The sequence below is a fragment of the Mauremys reevesii genome, linkage group 3, assembly GCF_016161935.1.
Source record: "Mauremys reevesii isolate NIE-2019 linkage group 3, ASM1616193v1, whole genome shotgun sequence".
NCBI classification, from domain to species: domain Eukaryota; kingdom Metazoa; phylum Chordata; order Testudines; family Geoemydidae; genus Mauremys; species Mauremys reevesii.
The window spans coordinates 94,988,489-95,003,410 of NC_052625.1; the positions used below are offsets into that span (position 1 = coordinate 94,988,489).

The 14,922-nt window shown below is 42.5% G+C and overlaps 1 protein-coding gene across 7 annotated transcripts in view; it reads right to left on the reverse strand.

Annotated features, from left to right (window-relative positions):
• The window catches only part of TIAM2 (TIAM Rac1 associated GEF 2), a 260,221-nt gene that overhangs the window by 216,936 nt on the left and 28,363 nt on the right, over window positions 1–14,922 (reverse strand). The window contains exon 1 of one of the 7 annotated variants that reach the window (XM_039528201.1): window positions 9,829–9,849. The exons of the other annotated variants lie outside the window; for them this stretch is intronic. The gene's annotated coding sequence lies outside the window, so the exon portion shown is untranslated. Of the gene's footprint in view, window positions 1–9,828; window positions 9,850–14,922 lie in introns of those variants that run through there. 7 annotated transcript variants of the gene reach the window in all.

A 14,922-nucleotide genomic window follows, 5' to 3' on the forward strand; every position in this document is an offset into this window, starting at 1 on the left:
TAAAAAAACACCTCAAGGCAAAACTCATGATGGTACAAAGAACACAAATGAACAACAACAACAAGTGTGCCAACATCTCATCCTATAAACCACAAGCACTGGGTTCCACACAGCTCTTTGTAGTATTTAATCAAGTGTGCTCTATTCGTAAGAGACCCATCTTCTCCGTAATACAACACTCCCATAGACACTGGAGTAAAAACTGGAAGAAATAATAATGACATCAATGTGTGAATCAGAGGAAAATAAGAGCTGTTCAGAAACAGAAAGTATATTGTTCCAAAAGAAACAGAATATGTTTAATTGTGCTTATTGGTCAAGCACAACTAAGTGCAAAAACTGTTTAAATTAGTATTATTAATTTGTAACGGAACAAAGGAGGAAAAGATTATTCAGTCTTTTTAATAAAGCAGATATTTTTGTGATGGCAGATACAAATAGCATTGAGACATTATTTGTGTCATATTTGCAGCTTTTTATAACCTGTATAATAAATATTCTATTTTCTCTGTTATTTTTATACAAAAACAACTGGCTGAGAATTGAACTATTCTTAAGTCAATAAAGTGATAATTAAGGATTTGTGTCTTCTGTACCACTGTGTTCTGAAGCTTATACCATGGTATATAGTGATACAGAGAATAAAAAGGTATTTAACCACCCCGACTACTGGAAAGAGAGTAAACTTGGAAGCAGCACTACAAGGATACTCACAGCATCACTCAAAACTTGTTTTTAGCCATGGATGTCCTCACTGTCATTTATGGCAAAGGGTTAAGTGAATGCTCTGTCACTGTTGACCTTTGATTCAGGTTTTTCACAAGGTTAATTGTGCATGGTGAGATCTTCTTGAAAGACATTTCATTACACTAAATTTTTGGCACAAGATTTTGTCAGTGACATTTAGCCACAAATATTTCATCCCCAGCAGTATGGAAACTGGGACTTGAATTTATGATTTACAGCCTTAAGACCCACACACACCACTCGGGTCAATGTTTCATCAAACAAAAATAGCTGACAACCAAATATTACTGACAAAATGTCATCCAATCCGAATCCTGCCAATGAAAGTCTGTTCCCTACTGGCCATTTTCTAATGTTCTGTCTAGTCTAGTTTTAAGTGTTTCCAGGAATGGGGCTCCCATCACTTCACGGAAAAACCATTCTACAGCCTAACAGATCTGACTATAAAAATTTATTTCCTGATATTCAGTCTAAGTTTACTTAACTTCTTCCTATTTATAATCCCTTGTGGCACTTTATGTAATAATGCTCTTTGCATGAGGTTTATATGCTTCAGCTACTCAGACTGTTACGCTCTCCCCATCCATTTCTTAGCTAAGCTATCTATTGTTAGTTCCTCTAATTCTCTCTTATTGCTCAGACTTAGTCCCTTGATCATTTTTGTTGCTCTTCTCTGAACTACCTCCAATGTATACGTAACTTTCTAGTAATGTGGTGCCCAGAACTGAATGTAATATTCCAGATGCAGTCATGCTATAGCTATAAAGGCTCCCTGTGGTATGAAGCTCAAAATTCCATTGGCCTCTTTATGCTGCCATATCATGTTACAAACCTATGTCTAAGTTGCTATTTCTAATACTACTGTTATTACAGCTATCCTCTTCTTCCCCCACTATCTTCTTCTCACATGCATCCGACAAAGTGGGTATTCACCCACGAAAGCTCATGCTCCAAAACGTCTGTTAGTCTATAAAGTGCCACAGGACTCTTTGCTGCTATCTCTTCTATGTAATTATCTATAACATTCAAGTTATTCCAAGTTTCAGTTATGTCCCCTAGAGCAAAGACTTAATCATTTGGTAACGCTCTTAGCTCATCTTGTTTCCCCACACACCATGCATTGTTTACAGATCTTAGTATATTAATACTCTCCTTGTTCATTACTTTTCAGAAACCCATATTTTCTTGTTTTTAAATGCACATTAGATCATTGGAATTAATCAAAACGCACGCCTTCTCCCCCTTTCCTATCTAGTTTAAAGCCTGCCTAACAAGTCCTGACAATTTTGAACCTAGAAGCATAATCCCACTTCTGCTTAAGTGGAAACCATCCAATCCAATCCATTTCTCATCACAGAAGTCATTCCAATGCTTAATGATTCACCATCCCCAGGGTGCCTAGAGAGGGGGCAAGTGGGAAGGGCAGTGTAGCAGGAATGAGAGGAACTTGAGTATCTAGCTGTGGTAGATGATCTCCAGTACCCAACTGTCCTTGGTGATCTTGCCCTAATATTGGGTGAATGGGGTGCTGAGGGTGACACCAGTGGAGCTTCTGCAATTTGGTCTGCTGCTGCGAGAGGGTTGAGGAGATGGATGTAAGAGTGTCGGGGAAGCGAAGCTGCTGTGATCGGTGTCTGGGCTCCTGCTGGTGCTGGTAGTAGGGCGCGTGAGGGTGCAGATGGAAAAGTTGTTTCCGCTGCCTGCGTCTCGGGGACGGGGTATGTATACCCAGGGACCATAGTCTGGCTTTGGAGTCCTGCAGCAATTCGTCCGTCTTATCATGGAACAGCTGGTTCTTGACAAAAAGGAGGTCCTCAAATCATATTTTGGACCTCCCCGGGGAAGACGGATGATTGTAGCCACAAACTTCTTCACATAACAACCTTAGTCGCTAGAGAGCGAGAGGATGTGTCTGCCGCATCCACCGTTACCTGAAGGCCCACCTTGGTGACCCTTCATCTAGCAGCACCAGGGATTGCTGCTGGTGCTCCAGTGGCAGCTTGTCCTTGAAGTCTGCTAGCTAGCCTGTAGCTGTTTAAAAAAAAAAAAAAATCACAATTGGCTAGCAGAGCCTGGTAGCTCTGCGGAGTTGTAATCTTGCAAAAGAATAGACCTTCCAGGTGACTTTTGTGGTTGCTGCTGTGCCCATTCCACGGCTGCTTGGACAACCAGGGGGCTGTGGGGTAGATAGGAGAAAAGAAAATTCGCCTCTTTAGCAGGCACAAAATACCTCCTCTTCAGTGTGGGGGCACAGGATGCAGGGGTGTGCAATATTGCCCACGCCAGTCAGAGGCTGGCCTCAATGATGGATAAGGCTACCCTAGATGGCCCCTGGGTTGAAGGGCATCCAGGAGCTGATGTTGTGGGTCCTGAACCTCCAATGGGATGCCCGGGTCTGCCGCTACTCTTGGTAACAAGTTCTGGTACTGGCGGTGGTTGTCTGGCAGAGAGAGTGGGAGTGGGGGGATGATCGCCTCATCTGACAAGGAGGATGCTCCAGTCGGGACTGGCGGAGCCAGCAGTACTAGTTCGATGTCTCCTTCTTCATATACCAATGGCGCCAGTGGACATGCAGGGGATGGGTGGTAGGATGCCGGAAATGGTGCCTTTGTGGGATCCCAGGGTCCCCTGTATGGCCAAAAGGGATGGTCCCTTGGATGTGGTGGGCCCCACAGGAAGCGGTACCAGGCCTCTGCTGTTGGGTCATATGCCAAAGGCTAGAGCAGCCTGGGGCTTACGTCCAGACTCCAGCATGACACCAGCGAGAAAGAGGGTTCCAGCTCCAAGAACTTGGACTCTGAAGATGGTGCCGGCAAGGGGTACTGTAGGGCTGCAGTGCAACAGGGAACAGGCTTCTCCAGCAGCAGCAGAAGGGGTTTGTCCTCTGGGGGTGGGATGTTGTGGGTGAGCAGGGAGAAGAAGGGTGATGGATACAAGAGGAGACTGAGGGGAGGAAAAGATCAACTCTTCCACTGACAGAAAGGCCTCCAAGCATCCAGGGGTCCATAGTGTACCTGCAGAGCCAGCCTGTCTAGGAGGCGTATGTTACCAGTGGAATGGGCAGTGCATGTGCCAGTAAGCTTTCCAAATGCTTGGGTACCTAGGTCACCATTGGTACCGTCAGATCCCATTTGCACGTGACCCTCCATGCAGGAAATCTTGGGCACCAGTCTGGCTGGCTCTGCACACGACATCTCACGCAACATGGCATAGCTTGGGGAGGAAACACTGTGTTTGGGAGCAGTCCACAGCAGCAATCTGCAGTCATGCCCATGAGAGTGGTTTTTGCTCTCATGCTTGGACTTATCTTTGGCCTTTGGTATTGGCAGTTCCAGGACATGCGCAGTGCTCTGAGGGGGTGCTCACTGCCAATTATGGCCGCTTTGCATGGGGGGGGGGAAATGAGGTATTATGAAGGCAGAGCTCCCGGACAGGAAGGACTTAGCAACTGTGCATCGAGCCACGATATGTGCATCACCGAGGCAATAGTGGCACCGCTGGGGATTGTCACTCACAGACGAGTGCTGCAGAAAACACAGTTTTTGAAACCCAGAATCTGAAGCATAGGAACAGGGAAAGAAGAACTATACTAACTATGTTAGCTTAACTAAACACTAAAGAAAAAAGAAAAAAAAAAACTATGTACACCTATTTACAATGACGTAGAAGTGAGTCACTCTCAGAAAATTACGAGCGCGATGGAACAGTGGGTTCCGACTCAGGCCATGAGGTGGTAGGAGGGAATTGGAGAGGTGTCGACTCAAATGACCTCTTATACCTTCAGCTGGGAGCATGAGTTGATGCGCTACACACATGCAGGTCAGACACTGCTAAGAAACGCTTCCAGACTCAAGTGCGCATACGTGCCACACACTCATATGTGGAATACACATAGGGGCCACCACTCAAAAAACTTATGGTCCCTGGGCATCAGCCTGCTGGGGGCCAGCCTCTAGAAGAGAAACAACTTCATGTGGTGCTGGACTAACTGAACCTGTAACAGCCTCCTTATTAGTCTATCACCACCTCCTACGCATCTGGTCAACTATAGCCCCGGAAATATTTTTCTCCAGAGGAGCGGTCTCCCTCAGGCAATGTAGACATTGCTGGTTCCTCCACCCCATGACAGTTTGGTTTCCCTCCCTTCACTTCCAGGGGTTCATGGTTCACAGCTTCCACAACATAGGGAGGAGGGATAGCTCAGTGGTTTGAGCATTGGCCTGCTAAACCCAGGGTTGTGAGTTCAATCCTTGAGGAGGCAACTTAGGGATCTGGGGCAAAAACTGGTCCTGCTAGTGAAGGCAGGGGGCTGGACTAGATGACCTTTCAAGGTCCCTTCCAGTTCTAGGAGATTGGTATATCTCCTATTATTATTTTCTCCTCCACTGAGGAAGACCAAGCCTTGGGAGGTTTTTCCCTACCCTAACCTACTGTACAGAAGAGCACTGCTTCTGAGCAGCCTTGTGCTGGTGTCTGACCGTTCCACTTACACAACCCTGGGACAGGGTTGAATTACTGTTCCATTTCAAAACTTTTCCAATTGAAAATTATGAAAAAAATGCCTCAAGTCAAAAGACACTCCTGCAAAAGATTTCAAATTTGATAAAAAAACAGCATTTTCTAATGGAAACATGTATCACTGGAAATATTTCAACCAGCGCTAACAATAATGTATTTGTTCTGCAAAAAACAAAACTCATTTTTCAGTTTTCCTTAAACCAGCTAGTATAAGCACAAAAGACATGCCACTCTCATGATCAATATATTTTGAAAGATAGTAGCATAACAAGCAAATATGATTTGCTGCAGATGTTGCTCTCAGACTTCCAACAAAATTTAACACATTACAAATTGTATAGCTCCACAGTGTGGATTCTGACATAAAGACTGCATCTCTTCAGAGAGATATAATAATACAGAACCCTAAAAATGATTTTGTATTTTCTTAACACTCTGCTCAAGAAATATCCTCTACTAACCATATAAACAGATATATATTCCTCATTACCAAAAAAAAAAAAAAAAAAAAAAGTGTTGCTATACATTATATATTGGCCATGAACAGATTCTGGCACAGCCAGATACATAGTTCACATACTGTATACATAAATTATACATCCACAAAGCATCATACTTCTAAACCTGCCGATTCCCTATTGTGCAATGTAGGCCAATAAAATGAGTGTGGGAGAGATATAAAAATGGGGTATTTGTGCGTGGGTTATACTTTAACAGGGAAAGCAACCATTCAAGACTTCTGAAAAATATATTCAATCCCATTCCCAGACATCCAGCTTTTACATCAATTTGTGTTTTGAATTGTAAAAGCAATGCCACTTCCAGCTACCTTTCATTGTGACAAAGCTTACTGCTTCATGCTGAACATTTTTGTTCATGGGAGCCATTTCTATTATTTCATTTGTATTTAGCATTAGGTTTCAAGGAAAGTCATGCCCTGATGATGATTTACACTATTTTTAAACCAATTGGTATGTAAAATAAACAGCTCAGGGGGAAGGATAGCTCAGTGGTTTGAGCATTGGCCTGCTAAACCCAGGGTTGAGAGTTCAATCCTTGAGGAGGCCACTTAAGGATCTGGGGCAAAAATTGGTCCTGCTAGTGAAGGCAGGGGGCTGGACTTAATGACCTTTCAAGGTCCCTTCCAGTTCTAGGAGATTGGTATATCTCCTTTATTACCTGCTAACCATAATTTCATATCCCTTAGGGAGAGGGGAGACCTTCAGTTTTATTCCTGTCTGGCACTCAAACTTCCATTTAATTACTGGTTATTTTGATTTATAGGCAGAATCACTAAAAACAGTGACTTTCTATGTGCAGACAATAACCTTTTGATTGGTATGCTAGTAAGACTCAAATCCTATATAAACAGGATCAAGTTTTAAAAGTAACTGGTGTAACTGCATAATGAAATTAGCAACACTGTGTGGGGACTTTGTCTTGCAGAACGCCAAATGGTGCACGGCCAGTATTTGCTCCATAAAATGTCAAACAAGAGAACCACAACTGCTCAGCAATTTGTTTTTGTTGTTTGTTTTGGTGGGGGGTTGGTTTTATTTATTTGGATTTTTTTTTTTTAAATCTAGTGCTCTGCTGTAGGAAGTAACTGTCTCTACAACCAAATATACAGGCTGTCCCAATAAAAAAAAAATAGAAGGGGGAAAGGTGATGGCTAGGGACATTTTTTTAGCAGCAGAAAGGTGAAAGAAAAACTTGATTGTGGAAAAACTTATGTAACATTATGAAAATTACAGGGTTTAGAAAAAATAGTGCAAAGATGCTATAATTTGTCAAGAGCTCCAGCAACTGTCCAGTGGATTGCCTGTTACAAAAGGAGTGCTATCTTTCTTCATAAGACAGTATTACCTAAAGTTTTGTGTGGACTTTACTGGAAAGAATAAATTAAAATATTTGCACTGAAATAGCATCTTTCCTCTGAGGCCATTTCAGCTATGAATAAAGCTTCATCACTTCCATGAGGTAGGCAAAGTTACTGTACTCATTTTACCAATGGGCAAACCTATGCAACATGAGATGAAGTACCTCGCACTAGATCACATAGTTACAGCACAGCCAAAAAAAAAAAAAAGAAAAAAAAATCACAAATCAGGAGCTCTGACTCTTAGTCCCCTGTTCTTACTCCACTCCCTTTGTCGTTTCTTTAAAGTGTTAATACCATAAGCGTCTTCCAATGCAAGATTTAATTTTGATCACAAGAATGTTTTTGAGGTCCAGGTAAGGAGGAAGAGCCTGCATGGGCTGCTGAAAGGATGCTCCCACTTAGTTTTCATAATTTTTAAGATCAGAAGGGGCCCTTTGGATGACGACTCTTCTAGACTGATTATATACCTTTCAAGAGAAATTAAAACTACATCCTCAACTGATTTGTTTGAAGTACAGTACTATTGAGTATGGAAATGGTAGCTCCTCCATGCTTTCTTCTACTTCTTGCCAGGCTGGATGGGAGGGAAATGGGTACTTTGTGATCTGAAAACAGACATACTTCAGAATCCAACCTGACCTGATCCATAACAAACTCCATACATTCAGATGTTGGTAGTACCAGGAGGGCTAAACTGAAGCAATTTCTAATTGATTAGTTACATCACTAGTTTAAGCCTATCAGGAATATTGTGTAAGTCCATAAGACTCTGTTTGATGTAATAATAAAGAGACTCTGACTCTTCCAGAGAGAATAAGAGTGAATCAACTGTGAACACTGCGCAATCTTGACTAGATTGAAAGGCTCCTCTCCATATGTACAGATATCGCCCAATGGTATTAATGTGAGCTACAAGCAGGTATGACAGTTAAATTTTTACTGAAGTGGCAGACTGAACTGTGTCAGTTGCCTCCAAATTTCTCCACTAGTGCCAGAGTAGGAGCTGCCCTCAAACTCTCTCAGGACAGAGTTCATAGCATGTGATTTGATGGTTATAAGTAGTAATATACAGACTGCAACAAGAAAAATCACAATTACTTGTTTACCAGGAAGAGACTATCAAAGCTTGTTAGTAATGTACAAGCTGTTGTGGAATCAAAGTTCACATTTAGTGCGCTGGAAATGTCAATACAATGTTGAGTTCAAAATGGTATTATTGCTTAGCCATCATTTTTATTGCCCCATCATTAAAACAACAAACAAAGATAGGTTAGTATGTACAGTTTGACCTGACATGAGAAGAATCATTTCTTCAAAAATGTAAACCACATACACAAAACCCTATGCTGGAGTACTGATTAGAAGTCACGGAATTGACATGTGCCAAACCTTGCTGATCAGTCACTGTTTTTAATTACAAACTACACTCTTACTCTTCTTTTGCTGTTAGTTACTGTAAATGCTTTGAGACAGGGACCTTGTCTTTCTACATATCTATAAAGTGCCTAATTCACTGTTGGTACTATGTAAATAATTATAAGAGGGCAGATATTCTGAATGCTGCATGGATAATTAGAAGCGTAACTTCCTTGATTGCTGATAATTACTGGGCATCTAATTTCACCATATGATAAATAATGTAAATATAAACAGCTAGCCATATGCCTCATGTGTACTTACCAGAACTCCACAAAAGACCAGCTAATTCAACAAAGGGAGGCTGAACCACCATCTTAAGGTGACAAAGGCTGTCTTCACTATAACAAAGGGGGCGGGGGAGGGATTTACTACAGGATAACTAATGTGCATTAGCTTTCCCACTCCAAAATGATAGTGGGGACAAGGCACCTGTAGGTTTTACCATGAGGTAGCTAGGCAAGGTCAACACTCTACCTCTGTCTGTGGCTGACATCACCTAGTTTACCTCACTGTAAAACCACAGTGCCATGTCTCAATAGGATTTTACAGCAGGATAGCTAACACACAGTTAGCCAGCCCATGGTAAACACATACCTTTTTCTGGTGGGGAAGACCAAGCCAAAGAGTGAGATAAAGACAGAACTTCAGCATTGACACTAGATTTTTTGTTTGGTACTTAAAACTTTTTGTGTGAGATTTTGTATTCTTGGTTTTGTGGTAGTACTGAAGAGAGTATAATAATGCTTAGTACTTATGTAGCACTTTTTCCTTATTCAAAGCACTTTACGGGCACTGTTGGCCAGATGGGGACCACAGTTATAAGGATGAGCACTTGCACCCATGATTAATCACACTGAAGTCACTATTGTTAAGTATCACTTTAATTTATTTTTAAGACAGAATTTAATACTAATCATTAAAACAACAGCTTTCCTCTAAAGAAAACTGTCCTATTTTGGTATTCATTTATTTCACCATCAGCCTCCTGAGCTGCAATAGTAATAATATCAGGAAGGGAGCTTGAAAACACACACACACAAAATGCGAGACTGCACAGTTAAAGCTGAATTTATTCTTCCTGGAAAAATAACTAGTGGTAGAGTTGACAATCTAAATGTTAAAATGTCAGGTTTCCCATGGTACCTACATTGCCACAGAACACTCTGGACTTTGAGACTGGTAATTACTTTGGCCCAGATCCTCAAAAGGTATTTAAGCTCATAGGTCCCATTGATTTTCATGGAAAATAAGTACATACATACCTTGGAGAATCTGGGGCTTTGTACAAGAGTGTGAAAGAGAGGAAATCTGGGAAGGTCACCTCCTTTAGTCGTCCTCTACAAACTGAACCCAGGAGCATACTTTCCCTTCTCCTCCAGAGAAGCTGAGGAATTTAGGATGATATGGAAAAATAAAAGGAGGGTGAAGATTGAACAGCATGTCACTTCCAGTAACTAGTGGTAAACTATAGACAACCGAAGGAGGAAATACAGTCAAGTGACATATTACTGGGTTTAGGTGAGTATAGACAGGTTGCTGGAGAACCCATTCAGACATCATCGCATTATGGCTTCAGTTGAGTAGTAAAATGGAGGTGATTATTAGGACATATGCATCCTTGAATGTTAGAAGATGTGCGATGCATGAGTTCCCATTATTTAGAGAGAGACACACAAAAAAAAAGCTACGACTTCAAAGACTTGTATCACTTTCTTCGTTCTGAACAATTGAAACCTGCCATAGGCATATGTATACATTGAAGAGTACAGGCATGACATGTTTGCGGTTGTAGAGTTAAAGCTGTTAACTTACCAGCTACAACAGGAAGGTGATACAAGTGTTACAAACTTGAAACATTTACATTTTTAGCAGCTATATAAAATGGCTTGTTGGATATTTCTCAAACTTTCATAAAAACTGAGATTACGCAGAGATTATGTCAGCCCCAAACAAATGTTTGTGTAAATGACAAGGAATAAAAATTAGGGGTGAGAATTAAATGGATTTTAACAATTGCTCAAAATTCTTCAGACAAAATGCCTACAGCTCAGCACTGAATGAGCTTGGAAGCGTATAATTACTTAACAAGCTTTGTATTCCAAACAATGGTATCTCAATGGTTCAAGTTTCTGTATTCTCTGCTATTGTACATACGATAACACAAGCTAATTACATAAAATAGATACTGCAAAACAGATTACATAGATACTGCAAAAACTCCACTACACACTAACTACTGGTACCACTACCAGGTTATGGCCTGATCACTTTGCAATTACAGCAGCTCCAATCTATCTAAATGTAGCACCAAAAGGCATAACCAAATGCTCCACAATCTTAGCATAATCACCCTAGTTAAGCACTGAAGTCTGTGTTCTGTCTCTGATGGTCTGTTTCACCAACCGAAAATATGAGCTATTACGTTCAGTATTGTAGAAATGGGGCAAAGGGAAATAAATTGTTCTCTTTTCTTTTGACATTTAAAAGCTGTTCATGAATTTTTCAGTCTCCAACTTAAGAAATAGTAGGAGTCAATGTGGTAGATGCAAATACAAATGCCTTCTAGCAGAAGATAACTATGATCAAAATCTTTGTAGCATAAGTTTCCAAGTCGTGAACATCAAAACAAATCAACAATGTAAAATATATAACAAATAATATGATGAAACATTGTGGCATTATGTATCTAAACAGTTATACAAAACTCTTGCAAAATCTATAATTTCATTTTTTAATATAAAATGCAAACTCCCTTTAGCATCTTGGTGATGCAATCTAACTGATTTAATTAACACAATATAGAGTGGTCAAGGACCAATGTTTCTCTGCAAAGTAGGAATTTCTTTTGGGCAGGAACTGTGCACAAGCTAAGATGTATTCCTCTTGTTAGCTCCAATGAGTGTAGTCTTATTTCCTGTTCCTACAACAGACTAAAAGAGCCTGCTAACTTCTTGACGTGTTTCCTCTCTAAAAATCCTGCTTCTTTTTTAAAAAACAACATGGGAAAACAGAAGTAATGTTACCGAAGAGCAATTAATAATGTAGTTAGAAATCCGACTATAAAGAAAATCACAGCGTGACCATGCATAATATTTTGATTCTTTACACAATCATAAATATATTCAAAAAAAAAGTATACAAGTCAGTTCAACCTCTTTAATGAAAAACAAAAAAAGCTTTAAAATCTGACTCTACTCTTCTTCTGGAGCTAGCATTACAAAACACTTAGAGACATTGTCAACTTAAATTTGGCTCAGAATTTATATTTTGTAAAGATAAACTTCTTTAAAACCTAAGACCAATAGAAATGTTTCTGCCATTCTTTTTTAGTTCCACTAAACATTGTTACTTTTATGCAAACATTTTCCTGCAGTACTTGAAGCACAAACATTTGAAAGTTGAAAGCTGAATATGACAATTGATTTTCATTGTCCAAGCTAAGAGAAATTCAAAAAATAAACAAGGAGACTAGGGGCCCATCTACACTGGCAACATTAACGTGGCTTGTTTAGTCGTGGCAGAGCGTTCTCCCAGTGCTCTAAAACAAAAAACAAACAAACAAAAAAAACCTTTCATGAGGGGCATAGCTCCCAGTGCTGGTGCACCGTCTACACCCGCACTTTACAGCGCTGAAAACTGCTGTATTCGGGGGGAGGAGGGGTGTTTTTTCACAGCCCTGAGCAAGAAAGTTGCAGCGCTGTAAAGTGCCAGTGTAGACAAGCCCTAGGCAGTGACTAGTTTATTGGCTTTTTAGAATTCTTACTTTTTAATATAGTCTATAATATTATTAATACCAGATAAAGAAATGTGTTTGTTTACAAAATACAGGGTGAAGTCCTGGGTCCATTGAAGTCAAGGGCAAAAGTCCCAGACATTTCAAAGAGGCCTGAGTTTTTAAGTTGACAATACTCCTCTAAATGCATGTTTGCCTTTACTTTCTGAACTGAACAAGGTATTCTACTTTTTAGGTTCACACCTCAAATCTTTGACAAAAAATTTTCCTTGAGGCAAAAAAAACGCCGCCGCATGAATGGAGACTGGGTACTATTAACATGTATGCACCTGCCTCTTTCTCTTCTCAGAGTAGGAAGCATTTAATTAAAACAGGTAATGATAAACACCACAAAGCTAGGGTCTACTTCAGAAGTGGGCAAACTACGGCCTGTGGGCCACATCCAGCCCGCAGGACCCTCCTGCCTGGCCCCTGAACTCCTGGCCCGGGAGGCTGGCCCTCAGCCCCTCCCCTGCTCTTCCCCCTCTCCCGCAGCCTCAGCTCACTGCGCCACCGGCGCAATGCTCTGGACGATGGGGCTGCGAGCTCATGCCGGGCAGTGCGGCTCCAAAGCTGCGGCCTAACCCGGTGCTCTGTGCTGCGCAGTGACATGCCTGGCTCCAGCCGGACGGCACAGCTGCCTGTCCTGGTGCTCTGGGCGGCGCGGCTGTAGCACCGCCAGCCACTGGTGCTCCAGGCAGCGTGGTAAGGGGGCAGGGGGAGTTGGATAGAGGGCAGGGGAGTTCAGGGTGGTGGTCAGGGAGCGGGGGTGTAGATGGGGTCAGGGCGGTCAGAGAGAGAGGTGAACAGGGGGGTTGAATGGGGGCAGGGGTCGTGATCCAGTATTGAGTCATGGAATGCAAGGCACTGGGTCCCCTTGCTCAGCACCCAGGGACTCTAGTAGCTGGCCAGTAAAAACTAGTAGTCCCTACTTGTTCTGACACTGTGCTGTGCCCTGGAAGTGGTTAGCAGCAGGTCCGGCTCCTAAGCAGAGTGGCCATGGGACTCCACGCACTGCCTCCACCCCGAGCACTGGCTCTACACTCTCATTGGCCAGTTTCCAGACAATAGGAGCTGGAGGGGGGCAGTGCCTGCGAGCAAGAGCCGTGCAGAACTGCTTGCGCGCCTCTGCTTAGGAGCCAGACCTGCTGGCCACTTCTGGGGCACAGTGCAGTCTGCAGTGCCAGGACAGGTGGGAAGCCAGCCTGCTGTGCTGCTGAATGGGAGCTGCCAGAGATAAGCCCATACCCCAGCCCTGAGCCTCCTCGCCCCAGTCCTGAGCCCCTTCCTGCATCCCAAACCCCTCATCCCCAGCCCCACCCCAGAGACTGCACCCAAAGCCCTGACCCCCTCCTGCACCTCAACCCCAGCCCCTGCCCAGTGCCCCCTCCCACACCCTGAACACCTCATTCCCAGCCCCACCCCGCAGCCCTCACCCCAACCCCCTACCCCAGGCCTGAGCCCCCTACCACACTCCAAACCCCTCATCCCCAGCTCTGTTTGGTTGTGGGTATCAATTTTCTTCAACTGGGTCGCCAGAAAAAAAAAACATTTGAAAACCATTGTTGTAGCCTGTACTCCACCCAGGCTACAATATAGCCAGCTGACATGGCTCTATGGTGTTATCCTGAATCTTACTGGGTTTTTTGTTATTGTTCTTTCCTCAGTCATGTTAAGTTAATTTGATTGAGCTAACCTGATCGGGGGAAGGGGGGAGACACATACCCTTTTTGCTTGCCAAAGCTCCATGAAAGCTCGTACCTTTCACCAACAGAAGTTGGTCCAATAAAAGATATTACCTCATATACCTTGTCTCTATCATATCCTGGGACCAAGAAGCTACAGCACTATAAACAACTTAACATACCGTTTATTAAAGCAAATTTATTCATTATTTCTTCTACTAAATAACGTGCACAGGAGGTCATTAGATAATCCACAGTTCTCAAAACAAGCCACAATGACATAAGAGCATAAGAACAACATATGAATGGTTATACTGAGTCAGACCAAAGGTCCATCTAGCCCAGTATCCTGTTTTCTGACATTGGCTAGTGACAGGTGCCCCAGAGGGAATGAACAGAACAAGGTAATCATCAGGTGATCCATGCCCTGTCACTCGTTCCCAGCTTCTGGCAAACAGAGGCTAAGGACACCATTCCTGCCTATCCTGGCTAATAGTCATTGATGGATCTATCCTCCATGTATTCATCTAGTTCTTTTTTGAACCCTGTTATGGTCTTGGCCTTCACAACATCCTCTGGCAAGGAATTCCAGGTTGACTGTGCATTGTATGAAGAAATACTTCCTTTTATTGTTTTAAACCTGCTGCCTATTAATTTCATTTAACGACCCCTAGACAGTGAAATACAGGTAAAAAGATCCCATGGAACAAAGAGCAGAATCAGTCTTACATTTTATGGGGGCCTGTTCAAATAAAAGTTCCCCCAACTTCGTCATCTGCAACACCACCAGAATCCTCCAGCCATGTACTGAGTGTACTTTCCCCAGGTTCTCATGTTCCCTCTCAAGCTGTGGCAGAGCATTCCATTCCCTAGCACTGTGCCAGTGGGCCAGATTTGCA